The following is a 14,954-nucleotide window of genomic DNA, read 5'->3' on the forward strand; positions in this document are numbered from 1 at the left end:
GGGGCTAGCCAGGGCCCTGGGAATGCCAACTAACCTCCTTGAACCTCAGCTGTTCCTTCCACCAAGCCTTTCCGAAGGAGGAAAACCCCGCATGTTGCCGACAGAAAACACGAGAGGAATATGAAACAGGGTTCAGGTGTTGCCTGGACACATTCTCCTCTCTCCAACTTATTTGCTCAGCAGGAAAAAGCCAAGCATTTAATTGAGTGTCACTACATTTCTTAAATGATTTCAAATGGAAGTGCAACCGTTTGCTTTTTTTATTTCCGTGGCGTTTAATTAATTGTCTGACTACCTGGTTCTGCGTCTGTTCAATCCATATTTAATTTCAAAATGTGGTGAGCTGGATGTGGTGACATTTACCTTTTGATGTTTCTCTGGCTCTGCCTTTTCACCCTTTCTCTTCTGGATCACCCAACTGGCTCCGGGCGGATCTGCCAATAACACAGTTAATTTTCATCAACCATTTCAGTGGCCACGGCTCAGCACCCCACAACAATTTAAATTTTCCCTTTCGTTCCAGCATCTGGTGCTGGGAAGCAACCTGGCTTAGTAGAAAGAACACAAGGCTGGGAGTCAGAGTACCCGGGGCCTAATTCTGGCTCTGCCACATACCTGCTGTATGACCTTGGCAAATCACTTCACTTGGACTGAACTAAGTACTGAGATAGGGTATGTCAGACATAGCCTCTGTCCTACATGAGACTTATGGTCTAAGAGAGAGGAAGAACAATTATTTCAACTCCACTTTACGGATGAGGAGACTGAGGCACACAGAAATTAGATGACCTGCCCTAGGCCATCCAGCAGGTCAGTGTTGGTCAGAATTAGAACTCAGATCCCCTGGCTCCTAGGAGGCTGCCTCCCCGTGTTAGTGATGGAGACATCTTGCATTAAACAGTCACTCTGCAGTCCCTGCAGAGGCCCTCACAGCATGGATCTGTGGAATCTTTAAGGTGGGACTTTATTGAGAAACAGAAGAAGAAGCTGCTTTAGAGAAGCAGCATGGTTTAGTGGATAGAGCTTGGGCCCGGGAGCCGGAAAAACCTGGGTTCTAATCCTGATTCCGCTGTGTGACCTTGGGCAAATCACACAAATTCTCTGGGCCTTCAGTTACCTCATCTGTAAAATGGGGATTAAGAGTGTGAGCCCCAAGTGGGACCGGGACTTTGTCCAAACTGTTTAACTTGAATCTACCCCAGCACTTAGAATAGTACTTTCATTCATTCATTCAATCATATTTATTGAGAGTTTACTGTGTGCAGAGCACTGTACTAAGTGCTTGGGAAGTACAAGTTGGCAACATATAGAGACGGTCCCTACCCAACAACGGGCTCACAGTCTAGAAGAATTGAACACATAGTAAGTGCCTAAAAAGTATCATTTTTTAATTTTTTTATTGCCCAGGGCTTCCACCCTCAGGAGGGCCCTGTTTCCCCAAATATACCACCCCAGCAGTCTCCCTGCTTTACTTCCACCACACTCGCTGTTCTGGAGAGGAAAACACCTTCAGCATCTGGGGAGAGGGGCGTGGGCATGAGTGCGAAGGGTACAGGGTGGACTCCAGACAGGAGAGGAAAACTGGTCTATAGGATTTAAGGATCACCCACTCCCACTTCCAGACTTCATCTGCCCTGAGATGGCATATCCATCAGTCAATCAATCAATTGTATTTTCTGAGTGCGTACTGTATGCACAGCACTGTACTAAGCATTTGGGAGAGTACAGTTCAACAGAGTTGGTAGTCTGTTTAATAAATAATAAAATAATGATGGTATTTGTTAAGCACTTACTATGTGCAAAGCACTGTTCTAAGCACTGGGGGGGATACAAGGTGATCAGGTTGTCTTACGGGGGGCTCACAGTTTTAATCCCCATTTTACAGATGAGGGAACTGAAGCTCAGAGAAGTTAAGTGACTTGCCCAAGGTCACACAGCAGATATGTGGTGGAGCCAGGATTCGAACCCATGACCTCTGACTCCAAAGCCCATGCTCTTTCCACTGAGCCATGCTGCTTCTCTGTTTAGCACACAGTAAGCACTTAACAAACACCATCATTATTATTATTAGTCATGTTCCCTGCCCACAATGAGCTTCAGTCTAGAGACTTAATCCAACTATGCTTGAGGAGCACTGCCCTTCTTAAAAAGGGATTTTTTTCCTTCCCTTTTTCCATTCATTCAATCATATTTATTAAGCACTTACTGTGTGCCGAGCACTGTACTAAGTGCTTGGGTAGTACAAGTCAGCAACATATAGAGACGGTCCCTACCCAACAATGGGCTCACAGTCTAGAAGGGGGAGACAGACAACAAAACAAAACACTCCACTTTTCTGGGAGAAGTACTGGGCCCAAAGGGAGGAGCAGAGAGGGGGAGAGAGGAGCCAGGAAGACCAGGAAGGGGCAGGGAGAGGCAAGGAGGGTCAGAAGCTCCTGTTCCTACCTGCTAAGGTCCTGGCAGATGGGTGAGGGAGAAGTTCCTGTGAGAGGGACCCGGCTCCTCTCTGATGAGTGCATCTTCGGGAAAGCAGCATGTCCAAAGTCAGGAGCCTGACCTGGCCCCTTGGTCACTATCCTGGAAAAGAGAAATCTGTTCAGCTCTAGCTCATTCATTCATTCATTCAACCACATTTATTGAGCACTTACTGTGTGCAAAGCACTGTACTAAGTGCTTGGGAGAGCTTGGACCTGGTAGTCAGAAGGACCTGGGTTCTAATCCCAGCTCCACCATGTGTCTGCTATGTGATCTTGGGCAAGTCTCTTCACTTTTCTCTGCCTTAGTTTCCTCATCTGTAAAATGGGGTTAAGACTGTGAGCCCTATGTAGGACAGGGACTGTGCCCAACCCTATTAGCTTATATCTACCCAAGTGTGACTTTGGGTAGGTTACTTAACTTCTCTGTGCCTCAGTTACCTCATCTGTAAAATGGGGATTAAGACTGTGAGCCCCCCGTGGGACAACCTGATCACCTTGTAACCTCCCCAGCACTTAGAACAGTGCTTTGCACATAGTAAGTGCTTAATAAATGCCATTATTATTATTATTATTAACAGTGCCTGATACATAGTAAGTGCTTAACAAATACCACCATTAAGCCACAGATAACTGTGCCTCAGTTACCTCATCTGTAAAATGGGGATTAAGATTGTGAGCCCTATGTGGACCTAGACTATGTCCAACCTGATTACGTTGTATCTAACCCAGCACTTAGTAATGTTCTTGGCACATAATAAGCACTTAACAAACACCATAAAACAAAATAAAATGAAAAAACAAAACAAAAAAACCCTGCCATTTTGACCAGCCCTCAGGGAATCATGATTTCAACAACCCAAAAGAGATGGTTTGGCCTTTTATTATGGTATTTGTTAAGCATTTATTATGTGCCAGGTACTGTACTAAAAGCTAGGGTAGTTACAAGATAATCAGGTTAGACACAGTCCAGGTCTCATGTGGGGCTCACAATCTTAATCCCCATTTTATAGATGAGGTAACTGAGGTATGGAGAAATTAAGAGATTTTCCCAGGACTCAAAGCAGATGAGTGGCAGAACTGGGATTAGAACCCAGGTGCTTCTGACTCCTAGGCCTGTGCTCTATCCATTAGGCCACAATTCCCTCAGTTCCCTCATCTCAAAATCGGGATTAAATACCTGTTCTCCCTCCTATTTAGCCTGTGAGCCCCATATGGGACCCGATTATCTTGTATCTACCCCAGCGCTTAGTACAGTGTTGGCACTCAAAAAATACCACAATTATTATTATTATTATCATTCATCTGGAATTGACCCCCTTCGCAACTCACTGATTATCACTCAATCCATCACCCAGTCAATCATATTTATTGAGCATTTACAGTGTACAGGACCCCTAACTAGGGCATGGGAAAGTATGTGGCAACAGGGCTGGTAGACATGTTCCCTGCCCACAGGGAGCTTCTTATGTCTGAGGTCAGTCAGTCAATAGTATTTATTGAGCACTTACTGTGTGCAGAGTACTTAGTGCTCTGCACATAGTAAGTGCTCAATAAATACGATCGAATGAATGAATGAATGTACTAGGCATTCAGAACAGTGCAGTATAACAATAAACAGACAAATTCCTTGCCCACAACAAGCTTTCAGTCCAGTGGGGGAGACAGACAATAGTATAAATAAATTACAGATATGCACATAAGTCCTGTGAGGCAGCAGGGAGTTGAAAGAAAGGCATAAGGTGGGGAGATGTATAAGGGAGTGGGAGAAGAGGAAAGGAGGGCTTAGTCAGGGAAGACTTCTTAGAGGAGCTGTGCCTTTAATAAGGCTTCGAGGGAGGTCGGGGAGAGAGTAGCTATCTGTTGGATATGAGGAGGGAGATTATTCCTGGTCATTCTAGGAAGAGCAGTTAGGTGTCATGGACACTTCTGTGTGGGCCACCCTTGCCAATCATTAGAATGGACGGAAAGCAGATAGAGGTCACTCCAGCTATGCATTGCTTTTCCTCAGAGATACAGTTCCAGTTCTTACGAGAGTGGTAAGCCCCACCACATCCTTGTTTGAGGAGCCATACCCTAGTCTGACAGCTGAAAGAAACCGGCTAAGAACAGAGTCACCTTTGCACTGCGTGCCATCAATGGAATCCTCTCATCCCTGCTTCAGGTTGGGATGGGACAAAAAAATGAGGATTTGGGAAGCTTTTGCCTTTGGAGACCTGTCATCTATTCCCTCTGCTGTCCCCGAGATGAAAGACGCCTGCTCAACTCAGGCCTGATGATTTGCATTTTTAATCATTCGAGAGTTTAATTAGTATCATGGCCTTAATCAGGTGCGCTGCAAATACAGCTGATGGCATCAGAGCTTAATTAGTCTGAAGGAGCGAAAAAGTTTGGTGCAATTTCAAAATGTCTCCACCAGGATAAAGGTGAAGGATCTCAAGGGTTTGGGGGAGGGCAGAGGAGAAGAGCTGAAGCTTTGGATTCTGTGATTAAAGTTTGGAAAGTTTCTTTCATTGTCTACAGTAGGCTGATGGACCTCTAGCATCTATTCAAAGAAAGATGAAGATTGGGAGCGCTGTTTGTTTTGATGGCTTCAGATGGAGGGAGATGTATTTGTAAAGTGAGAAGTAGTGTGGTTTAATGGAAAGAGCACCGGCTTGGGAGTCAGAGGACACGGGTTCTAATCCTGGCTCCGCCACTTCTCTACTGTGTGACCTCAGACAAGACACTTAACTTCTCTTTGCCTCAGTTATCTCATCAGTAAAATCGGGATTAAGACTGTGAACCCCACATTGGACAACCTAATTACCTTGTATCTACCCCAGCACTTAGAACAGTGCTTGGAACATCGTAAGCATTTAATAAATACCATTATTATTATTATTATTATTGTTCTTTGATTCTTGACCTTTGACACTCATCTTTGAACTCTGGCACTGAATATCTGACTCTTGGTAACAACTGACATCTGATGATGCTCCCAACTGGAAAAGCTCAAGGCGATCTGAAGAAACACTATCAGGCCAGCGATGAACAGGGTTTTAGATAAGAAATAGGCCTTGGAGTAGGAGAAGCGTTCTCAAGAATGATTTTTCCAGTGTGGGCTTGCAAATGATTTCAGTCATTTCCCAAGAAGATGAGCTGTGCCTGCCTTATAAATAGCCACTCACCAGGGTGAGTAAAGACTTATACCATAATAATATTAATAATAATAATTAGTAATTATTATTATTGTATTTGTTAAGCACTTACTATGTGCCAAGCACTGTTCTAAGCACTGGGGTAAATACAAGGTAATCAGGTTGTCCCACTTGGGGCTAATACTTTTAATCCCCATTTTACAGATGAGGTTACTGAGACACAGAGAAGTTAAGTGACTTGCCCAAAGTCACACAGCAAACAAGTGGAGGAGCTGGGATTAGAACCTACATCCCCTGACTCCCAAGTCCATGCTCTTTCCACTAAGCCACACTGCTAGCCCCACTTGTGGTGTTCGTTAAGTGTTTGTTAAGCACTGTTCTTAGCACTGTGGGAGATATACAAGGTAATCAGGTTGGACACAGGCCAACCTGTGGGGCTCACAGGCTTCATCCCCATTTTACAGATGAGGTAATTGAGGCACAGAGAAGTTAAGTGACTTGATCAAGGTCCATGTGAGCTGCACAGAGAATATGGTTGCCATTTACATTATTCATCAAAGGCATTTATTGTGCACTTACTGTCTGCAGAGCTCTGTACTAACCGCTTGGGAGAGTAATAATAATAATGATAATAGGTATTTGTTAAGCACTTACTATGTGCTAAGCACTGTTCTAAGTGCTTAGGGAGGGATACAAGGTAATCAGGTTGTCCCACGTGGGGGTCACAGTCTTAAACCCCATTTTACAGATGAGGGAACTGAGGCACAGAGAAGTTAAGTGACTTGCCTAAAGTCACACAGCTGACAAGTGGCAGAGCCAGGATTAGAACTCATGACCTTCTGAATCCCAAGCCCGTGCTCTTTCCATTGAGCCACGCTGCTTCTCATAATAATTATCAAGGTATTTGAGCCCACTATGTGCCAAGCACTGTTCTAAGCTCTGGGGTAGATACAAGGTAGTCAGTTTGTCCCACGTGGGGCTTGCAGTCTTAATCCCCATTTTACAGATGAGGTAACTGAGGCCCAGAGAAGTGAAGTGACTTGCCCAAAGTCGCACAGCCAAGTGGCAGAGCTGGGATTAGAACTCATGACCTTCTGACACCCAGGCCCATGCTCTATCCATGCTGCTTCCCTACAATACAACAGCGTTGGTAGACATGTTCTTCTGCCCACACCAAGAAGTAGCATGTCCTAGTGGAAAGAGCATGGGCCTGTAAATCAGAGGACCTGGGTTCTAATCCCAGATCTGACAAATGCTTGCTGTGAGACCTCGGGTAAGTCACTTAACTTTTCTGTGCCTCAGTTACCCTGTTTTGCCTACTGAGGCTGTGAGCCCTATATGGGAACGGGAACCGTGTGCAACTTAATTCACTTGTATTTATACCAGCGCTTAGAACAGTGTTTGAGACATAGGAAGTGCTTAATAAATACCACAAAACAAAAAAATAGTGAGCTTATTCCCTTCCTGGAGAAAGGTTGGCTGGCCAAAATTGAGCACGTCTTCCCCAAGATCAGTGCACACAGACACCCAACAAATGCAGTGGCTACCAAAGACTGATTGCTTGCAATGTTGGATTGACACCTTGAATTGGTACGGACACAAATTTTTTTGTTCCAAGTTCTGTCACATAATCTAGCTCATTTTGTTCTCCCAGCCTCCATGACAGGTAAAGAAAGGGTAAGGTTTCTTTTCCCCATTTTAGAGATGAAGGAACTGAGACACAGAAAAGTAAATTTCTGTTGGGTAGGGAAGGAGTTTGCCAACTGTGTTGTATTATATTTTCCCAATTGCTTAGTACAGTGCTCTGCACACAGTAAGCTCTCAATAAATACCATTGATTGATGAATGTGACTTGCCAAAGGTCACACGCAAGGCAGTATCAGAGCTAGGAACTAAACTCAGGTTTGCTGACACCCAGCCTATTACTCTTTAGAATAAACCACACCACTTTCCCACCCATCAATCATGAAACACATGCGCAGATGCTCAGCGTTCAAGGGATTGAACTGTTGTTCTTGTACCATAGTGCTCATTTCCCCAGAGAACTCATAGGACATATCAAATATCTCTAGGCACATACCCAAGAGCACAAAGATGCAATGAATCCTGGATCGAATGTCATGATCTGTAGTGATCTGTAGGAGCAGTGTGGCCTAGAGGAAAGAGCATGGGCCTGGAGTCAGAGGATCTGGGTTCTACTTATTTGTTATGTGACCTTGAGCAAGTCACTTTGCTTCTCTGTGCCTCAGTTTCATCACTTGCAAAATGGGGGTTCAACACCTGTTCTCCCTCCTACTTAGACTGTGAGCCCCATGTGGGACAGGGACTGTGCCCAACCAGATTACCTCGTATCTACCCCCAGTTCTTAAAATAGTGCCTGGCACTTAGTAAGTGCTTAACAAATACCATAAAAAAACTACAATAAAAATAGTAATCTACTCTGGTCCAGGGTTTAATCGCGGCTCCCTCAAAACAGCATGTGGGTTGCTGGGATTCAAGGAGTGTCTTTTTTCAGGTGTGTGCCATCAAACAGTATTCAGAAGAGGAGGAGGAGGGCAAAAGTGACTCTGGTCCTGGGGTCCCCCCACCCAAGCTTAGAGCGACCCAGATATCAAACACTCCTTTTTTTCTACCTCTATTTACCAATTGTCCTCCTCTTCCAAAAGGGAAAATAAACAATCCTTCAAAGGAGAAAATGAGCCAAACAAGGTACATCCCTCACCCCAGCAGTGTTGATCCAGTACAGCACTCCATGCAGGTACACCTGTGTTGAACGCATGACCTGCATCACGGATATGTGTGTCACCCTCAACGGATGCCTCATCAGCCAGGGGTCACGCCACCCGAGAACCTCGACCCTAGGGAGAAGAGACTCAGCGTGGCTTGGTTGATAGAGCACAGGTCAGGGAGTCAGAAGGACCTGAGTTCTAATCCCAGCTCTGCCACTTATCTGCTGTGTGACCTTGGGGAAGTCACTTCACTTCTCCGTGCCTCAGTTCCCTCAGCTGGAAACTGAGGATTAAAACTCTGAGCCCTCTGTGGGTCTGGGACTGTTTTCAACCCAACTACCTTGTATCTACCCAACACTGGTACAGTGCCTGGCGCATAGTAAGCGCTTAATAAATACCACAATTATTATTATTATTATTATTATTATTATTATTATTATTATTATTATTATTATTATTATCAGGTGCCCGGCTCAAAGTGTGCCACCTCCTCAATTCCAAACAGTGACAACGAATGAAACCGATCAAGCCATTACCTTGTACCGGAGCAAGGAGAGACATGTATTATAGGCAGAGGACTGTGAAGAGAGTAGGGCAGAGCTGCCCGGCTCTACCCTGTGGCAGCCCCGGGTGGCAGAGATTTGTCCTGTGGCCTTGTCTTCTCGGTTCCCCCTAGGGTCAAGATGGACCGCGCTCTGTGCCAAGCTTCCAGCAGGGCCCCGCAGCCGCCTCCGCCACCGGGGAGGACATGAGCGATGACGAACCAACTACCGCACGGTAATGGAATGCAAGCAAAGCTCTGGCTATTTTTAATTAAAGAGCGTTGACAGGCAACTGAATTCCCTGACTCGGCAGCTAACAGCTTCTGACCTAGACCTCCTTGGACCTCATCCTCAGGCCGATGTAGATGGGGCTCGGGGGCGGAGGGGAAGGGGGGAGGGGTGGGGGGCCCCTATCTATTATTGTCCTGCCACCTGGACAGATGCAGGTCGAACCAGATCTGGGTCTATTAGCGGCATGCAAATGGGACAGTGTGACTGCTCCATGAACTGGGCTTGCCCACCCCGAGGAAGAGGGAGAGGCAGATCCTGGAGCACACTGCAGGCTGGGCTGGGAGAAAGGACGCTGAAGGTCGTTCTATGGATGCCTCCCAACTGCCCCAGGGCTACTTTGGTTTAACTCTCTGCTGGTGCCTCCGAACAACCTAGAGGATAGAGACCGGGCCTGGGAGCCAGAATGACCTGGGTTCTCATCCCGGCTCTGCCATTTGTCTGCTGTGTGACCCTGGGCAAGTCACTTCACTTTTCTGGGCCTAGTTCCCTCATCTGTAAAACACGGATTAAGACTGTGAGCCCTATGTAGGACAGAGACTGTGTCCAACACGATTATCTTGTAACTACCCCAGCACTTAGAACAGTGCCTGGCATACAGTAATAATAATAATAATAATGATGGCATTTGTTAAGCGCTTACTATGTGCAAAGCACTGTTCTAAGCACTGGGGGGATACAATGTGATCAAGTTGTCCCACGTGGGGCTCAGTCTTAATCCCCATTTTTACAGATGAGATAACTGAGGCTCAGAGAAGTTAAGTGACTTGCCCAACATCACACAGCAGACTTGTGGCAGAGCCAGGATTTGAACCCATTACCTCTGACTCCAAAGCCCATGCTCTTTCCACTGAGCCATGCTGCTTCTCACAGTAAATGCTTAACAAATACCACAATAATGATAATAATAATAACTATTATTATTATTATTATTTCTGGCTTTCAGAATCCCCCACCCCCAAATCCCAACCACGTACATTCATAATAATAATAATGATGATGGTATTTGTTAAGTGTTTACTACATGCCAAGCACTGTTCTAAGCACTGGGGCAGATACAAGATTATCAGGTTGTCCCACATGGGGCTCACAGTCTTAATCCCCATTTTACAGATGAGATAACTGAGGCACAGAGAAGTTAAGTGACTTGCCCAAAGTCACAGCCGATAAATGGCAGAGCCGGGATTAGAACCCATGACCTCTGACTTCCAAGCCCATGCTCTTTCCACTAAGCCACAATAGATTGTGAGTCCTCAAGGGACAGGGTTCATGTCAAATTCCCACATATATTCTCTTCTCCTGAACTTAGTACAGGGCTTTGCACACAGTAAGCGCTGAAAAATGACTGCGGTATTTGTTAAGTACTGACTATGTGCCAGGCACTGGGGTAGATATAAGATTATCAGGCCCAACATGGGGCTCACAGTCTAAGTAGGAGGAAAAACAGGGATTGACTCTCCATTCTACAGATGAGGGAACTGAGGCACAGAGAAGTTAAGTGACTTGTCCATGGTCACGTGGCAAGTTAAGTGATGAAGCTGGGATTAGAAACCAGTTCCTCTGACTCTCAGGCCTGTGCTATTTCCACTAGGCCACACTCACTACTACTAACTGCTACTGCTGCTGCCGCTTCTACTAACAACCCTTCACTGACCCTGAAGCCATGGGGGAGATTAGAAAGTCCTTGGGTTTTTTTGTCCCTGGGATAGTTTCAGAGTCTTAGAGTGGAGTGAGTTGGGGAGGGGGCTGAGTGTTTCCGAAGAGGAAGCTGAGGCCCAAGGTATTGGTCAACTTTGGTGGGGGAAGGGACGTTTGGGGGAATGAAGTGAAATTAGAGTGATCTCATTAGTCCTGCCCAAATAGACGGCCCAACCAAATGGACCAAGTTCTCCAATCTACTTTGAGTTCTGAATAATAATAATAGTAGTAATGCTAATAATAATGATAATAATATTTGCTGAGGACACACTGGGCCTGGGCAAGTCCAACAGAAGCACAGGACACATTTCCAGCCCACAGGGAGGTTTCACTGTACAGGGAGGGGTAGACATAAACATATTTCTAAATAGAGCAATCAGACAGAATAAACAATCAAGTGTACAACTGATCATCCATGTATTTCCAAGTGCAGATGGTGGGTAGAAATAAACACATAAGGACTTTGAGATCAGAATGATCCAGACTGGCCATCTTTATGGAAGAGACTAGCTAGCTAATTCCCAGCTTCCACATCATTCTATTCAGGATAGTCAAAGAGTATTTTAGAGTTGAGAATGGTCCTTAAAATTCCAAAGCGTCTCAATCTCTGTTTTGATTTTCCCCTGGCCCACGGAAGTCTATGCAAGTCCTACTTTAGTTCGGTCTTGTAAATTCGTGCCCAAATTTGCAAGCCCACACCAATTTTCAACCGACCTATACACCCACATGCAAGAGACTTTCACTTCTTCCATACAAACTTTCATTCACTTGGGGTGAGTAGCTATTGCCAAAGGTACTGAAAATCCAAGACACACACTACCTTTGGAGGAAATTGCCAGAAAAGATGCAATGTCTCCCAGAAGATGGGCTCTTTGGTGAAAAAAAAATGAAAACATTGGAAACAAAAGATGCTTGCTATTTGTAGATGACAGGGTAATGAGCATTTCTTGAGATATCTGGAACTCAAGGCAACCAGAGGAGTAAAGAAAGAGTGCAAGGCTTTCTAAGCTACTTGTCAGCAGGGAAGATGGCTACCAAATCTTTTATACTTTACCTCCCAAGCACTTAGTATAGCACTCTGCATACAGTAAATGCTCAATAAATACCACCAATGGATGATAAAGGGATCAGAGGGACCTTAAGAGACCTCTGGAGGTCACCTGGTCCAGGCCCCTTCCTCCTGGAGAGAATACTGCTGGAGCATTCCAGGCACCTAAGCACCTGGCCACTTTTCAGGATCACAAAGTGAGTAGCAGTATGGCCTAATGGAAAGATCATGGGCCTGGGAGTCAGAGGACCTGAGTTCTACTCCTGGCTCTGCCACATAATAATAATAATAATAATAATAATAATAATAATAATGATAATAATAATAATAATAAGAAGAAGAAGAATAGAATTTATTAAGTGCTTACTATGTGCAAAGCACTGTTCGAAGTGCTGGGGAGGTTACAAGGTGATCAGTCTTAATCCCCATTTTACAGATGAGGTAACTGAGGCACAGAGAAGTTAAGTAACTTGCCCAAAGTCACACAGCTGACAATTGGCGGAGCTGGGACTTGAACTCATGACCTCCAACTCCAAAGTCCGTGCTCTTTCCACTGAGCCATGCTGCTTCTCCACATGTCTGCTGTGTGACCTTGGGCAAGTCACTTAACTTCTCTGTGCCTCAGTTACCCCATCTGGGGTAAAATGGGGATTAAATCCTACTCTTTCCTACATAGACCGTGAGCCTTATTTGGGACAGAGACTGTGTCCAAGTTGATGAGCTTGTATCAACCCTAGCACTTAGAACTGTGCTTGGCACATAGTGAGCACTGAACAAGTACCATAATTATTATCTCTTTATGGAGCTTAGTCCAGGTTCTCTCAAACCTGTCAAGAAATTATCATCATCATCATCATTACTATTATTATTATTATTTTAATAGTACTCAAGCACTTACTATGTGCCAGGCACTGTTCTAAGCCCTGGGGTAGATACAAAGTAATCAGGTTGGACACAGTCCACATCCTACATGGGGCTCACCATCTTAATCTTCATTTCACAGATAGCTTAGGCACAGAGAAGTGATGTGACTAGACCAAGGTCACACAGCAGATGAGATAGAACTGGGAATGGAACCCAGGTCCTTCTGACTCCTAGGCCCGTGCTCTATCCACGAGGTCTGCTGCTCCTCTAAGAAAATAAGAAGTCTAACATCACATCATACCATAACATTGATATAAAGGAAATTTGAACTCATGGAGTTCGGTGGGGAGTCTTTTGCCAAAAGAGCATTCTAGCACATTGAGCTCTGACTAATGACTGCCCGTTTACTTGTTTTGATGTTTTGATGTCTGTCTCCCCACTTCTAGACTGTGAACCCATTGTGGGCAAGGACTGTCTCTATTTGTTGTTGAACTGTACTTCCCAAGCGCTTAGTACGATGCTCTGCACTCAGTAAGTGCTCAATAAATACGACTGAATGAATGAATAATGACATAGCTCAAACTAAGGGCTTGGGAGAGCACAACAGAGCTAGTAGAAATGATGCCTGCCCTGAAGGAGCTTACAGTCTACTGGGTGCAGAGCACTGTATTGATCACCTGGAAAAGCTTCCTAGGACAAGTAGACACAATCCATACCCTTGAGGAACGTACAATCTTACTCATTCTACTGGCTGTACTGAGGGGATGTTTAAGGAGGCAGCTGAAGGGCATTTTCCACTGTGAGAACAGAGATTCTTGACTCAAGCAGCCACATTGAGACCCACGGCCCAGTCAAGAGCAGAAGCCATTACTGTTAGCGATTCTCAAGAAAGAAGGCTGATTTCAACTGAATTCTGCCCACCGATACTCTGAGCCAAACCCCGACCTGAAGGGGCAGATTCCAGGCTACAGTGTCCACCGGCCACCAACCAGAGTGACCTAGTACAAAGAATGCAGGTCTGAGAGTCGCATTCTAGTCCCAGCTCTAACACAGGCCTAGACTGTGTAATCTCACTGAGTGCAGAGAACGTCTACCAATTATGTTATGTTGTACTCACCCAAGAGCTTAGTACAGTGCCCTGCACATACTAAGTGCTCAGTAAGTATGATGGATTGATTGGCCCCACTGTGTGCCCTTGGGGAGTAACTTACCCACTTGGAGCCCCAGCTTTCATACCTGTAAAATGGAGGCCCGTCCAGCCTCCATCCCAAGGCTAATGAGAGGATAAGGGAAGTCACTACATGAAAGAAAGAAATAGTAAAAAAGCAACAGATAAATGCCAAAGTTCTCCAATAAAGGGGGTAATCCTTACAGGGGTTGTTTCTATCAGGGAGCTAATAATCAGTGTTCCCAGCTTGAAGCACAGAGGCTGGGGGGCCCAAGGAAGGGTGGGGTCAGGAAACATCAAAGAACGGCCGGCATCCCCGGAGACCAGAGGAGGAGAATCTTTCAAGTGGAAATCTTAACCACCCGGAACCCAGACGGCCAAGAGAGGATTTGCCGAGCGTCGTCGCGCTGCAGACAGGAAGCCCACCCGCCCACCAGCCCACCCGGGGACTGTGTGTGAAGGCCCTGGGACAATACAGCCCCCGCGAGACGGCCAACAGTGAGCCGTGCCCGACCTGAACCCAGGACAATCCTGCTCCGGGCCTCTCAGAAGCCAACCAGCTAGTCACTTCTATTAGTACCCCCACCCCCGGTCCTCACTGGGGGTCAGGGAGACCGATGGGTGTCCACGGGGCGGCTTCCTGTGAGGGATTGTTTGACGTGGCCCGAACAAAGCCGGCCCTTTTTACCTGCACTTCAAAGTTAGTTTTCAATCAGATGGTCTGGGGGGTTGGAGAGGGGGGCAACGGGGAGAGGGGAGGGGGAAAAGCCTGGCCCCCGTCCACTCCATTAAAAAGGGATTATGGGTTGAACAGGTAAGCAGTGTGATCTCTGAACAGAAACTGGCCCTTTTGAAACCGGGTTTTGGCCAAACAAAAGCCCGAGGAGACGTAATCAGCAACTTTTCAGGGCAGCTGGACAGCGTGGATGGGGGCGAGGGGGAGGGAAAAAGAAGGGGCGGATGCGCCCTGCTGTTGCTGAGAGAGTCTCCCCCTCCCCTCGCC

The 14,954-nt window shown here is 45.9% G+C and overlaps 1 long non-coding RNA gene across 1 annotated transcript; it reads right to left on the reverse strand.

Annotated features, from left to right (window-relative positions):
- Nucleotides 1–346: 346 nt before the first annotated feature.
- On the reverse strand, nucleotides 347–14,079 carry LOC119934051. The gene is made up of 3 exons (XR_005452850.1): nucleotides 14,020–14,079; nucleotides 2,446–2,577; nucleotides 347–434 (listed from the first exon to the last, which is right to left on the reverse strand). It is a non-coding gene; the product is annotated as an uncharacterized LOC119934051 (long non-coding RNA).
- Between the last annotated feature and the right edge of the window lie 875 nt (nucleotides 14,080–14,954).

The sequence above is a fragment of the Tachyglossus aculeatus genome, chromosome 11 (genome assembly GCF_015852505.1).
Source record: "Tachyglossus aculeatus isolate mTacAcu1 chromosome 11, mTacAcu1.pri, whole genome shotgun sequence".
Lineage (NCBI taxonomy): Eukaryota > Metazoa > Chordata > Mammalia > Monotremata > Tachyglossidae > Tachyglossus > Tachyglossus aculeatus.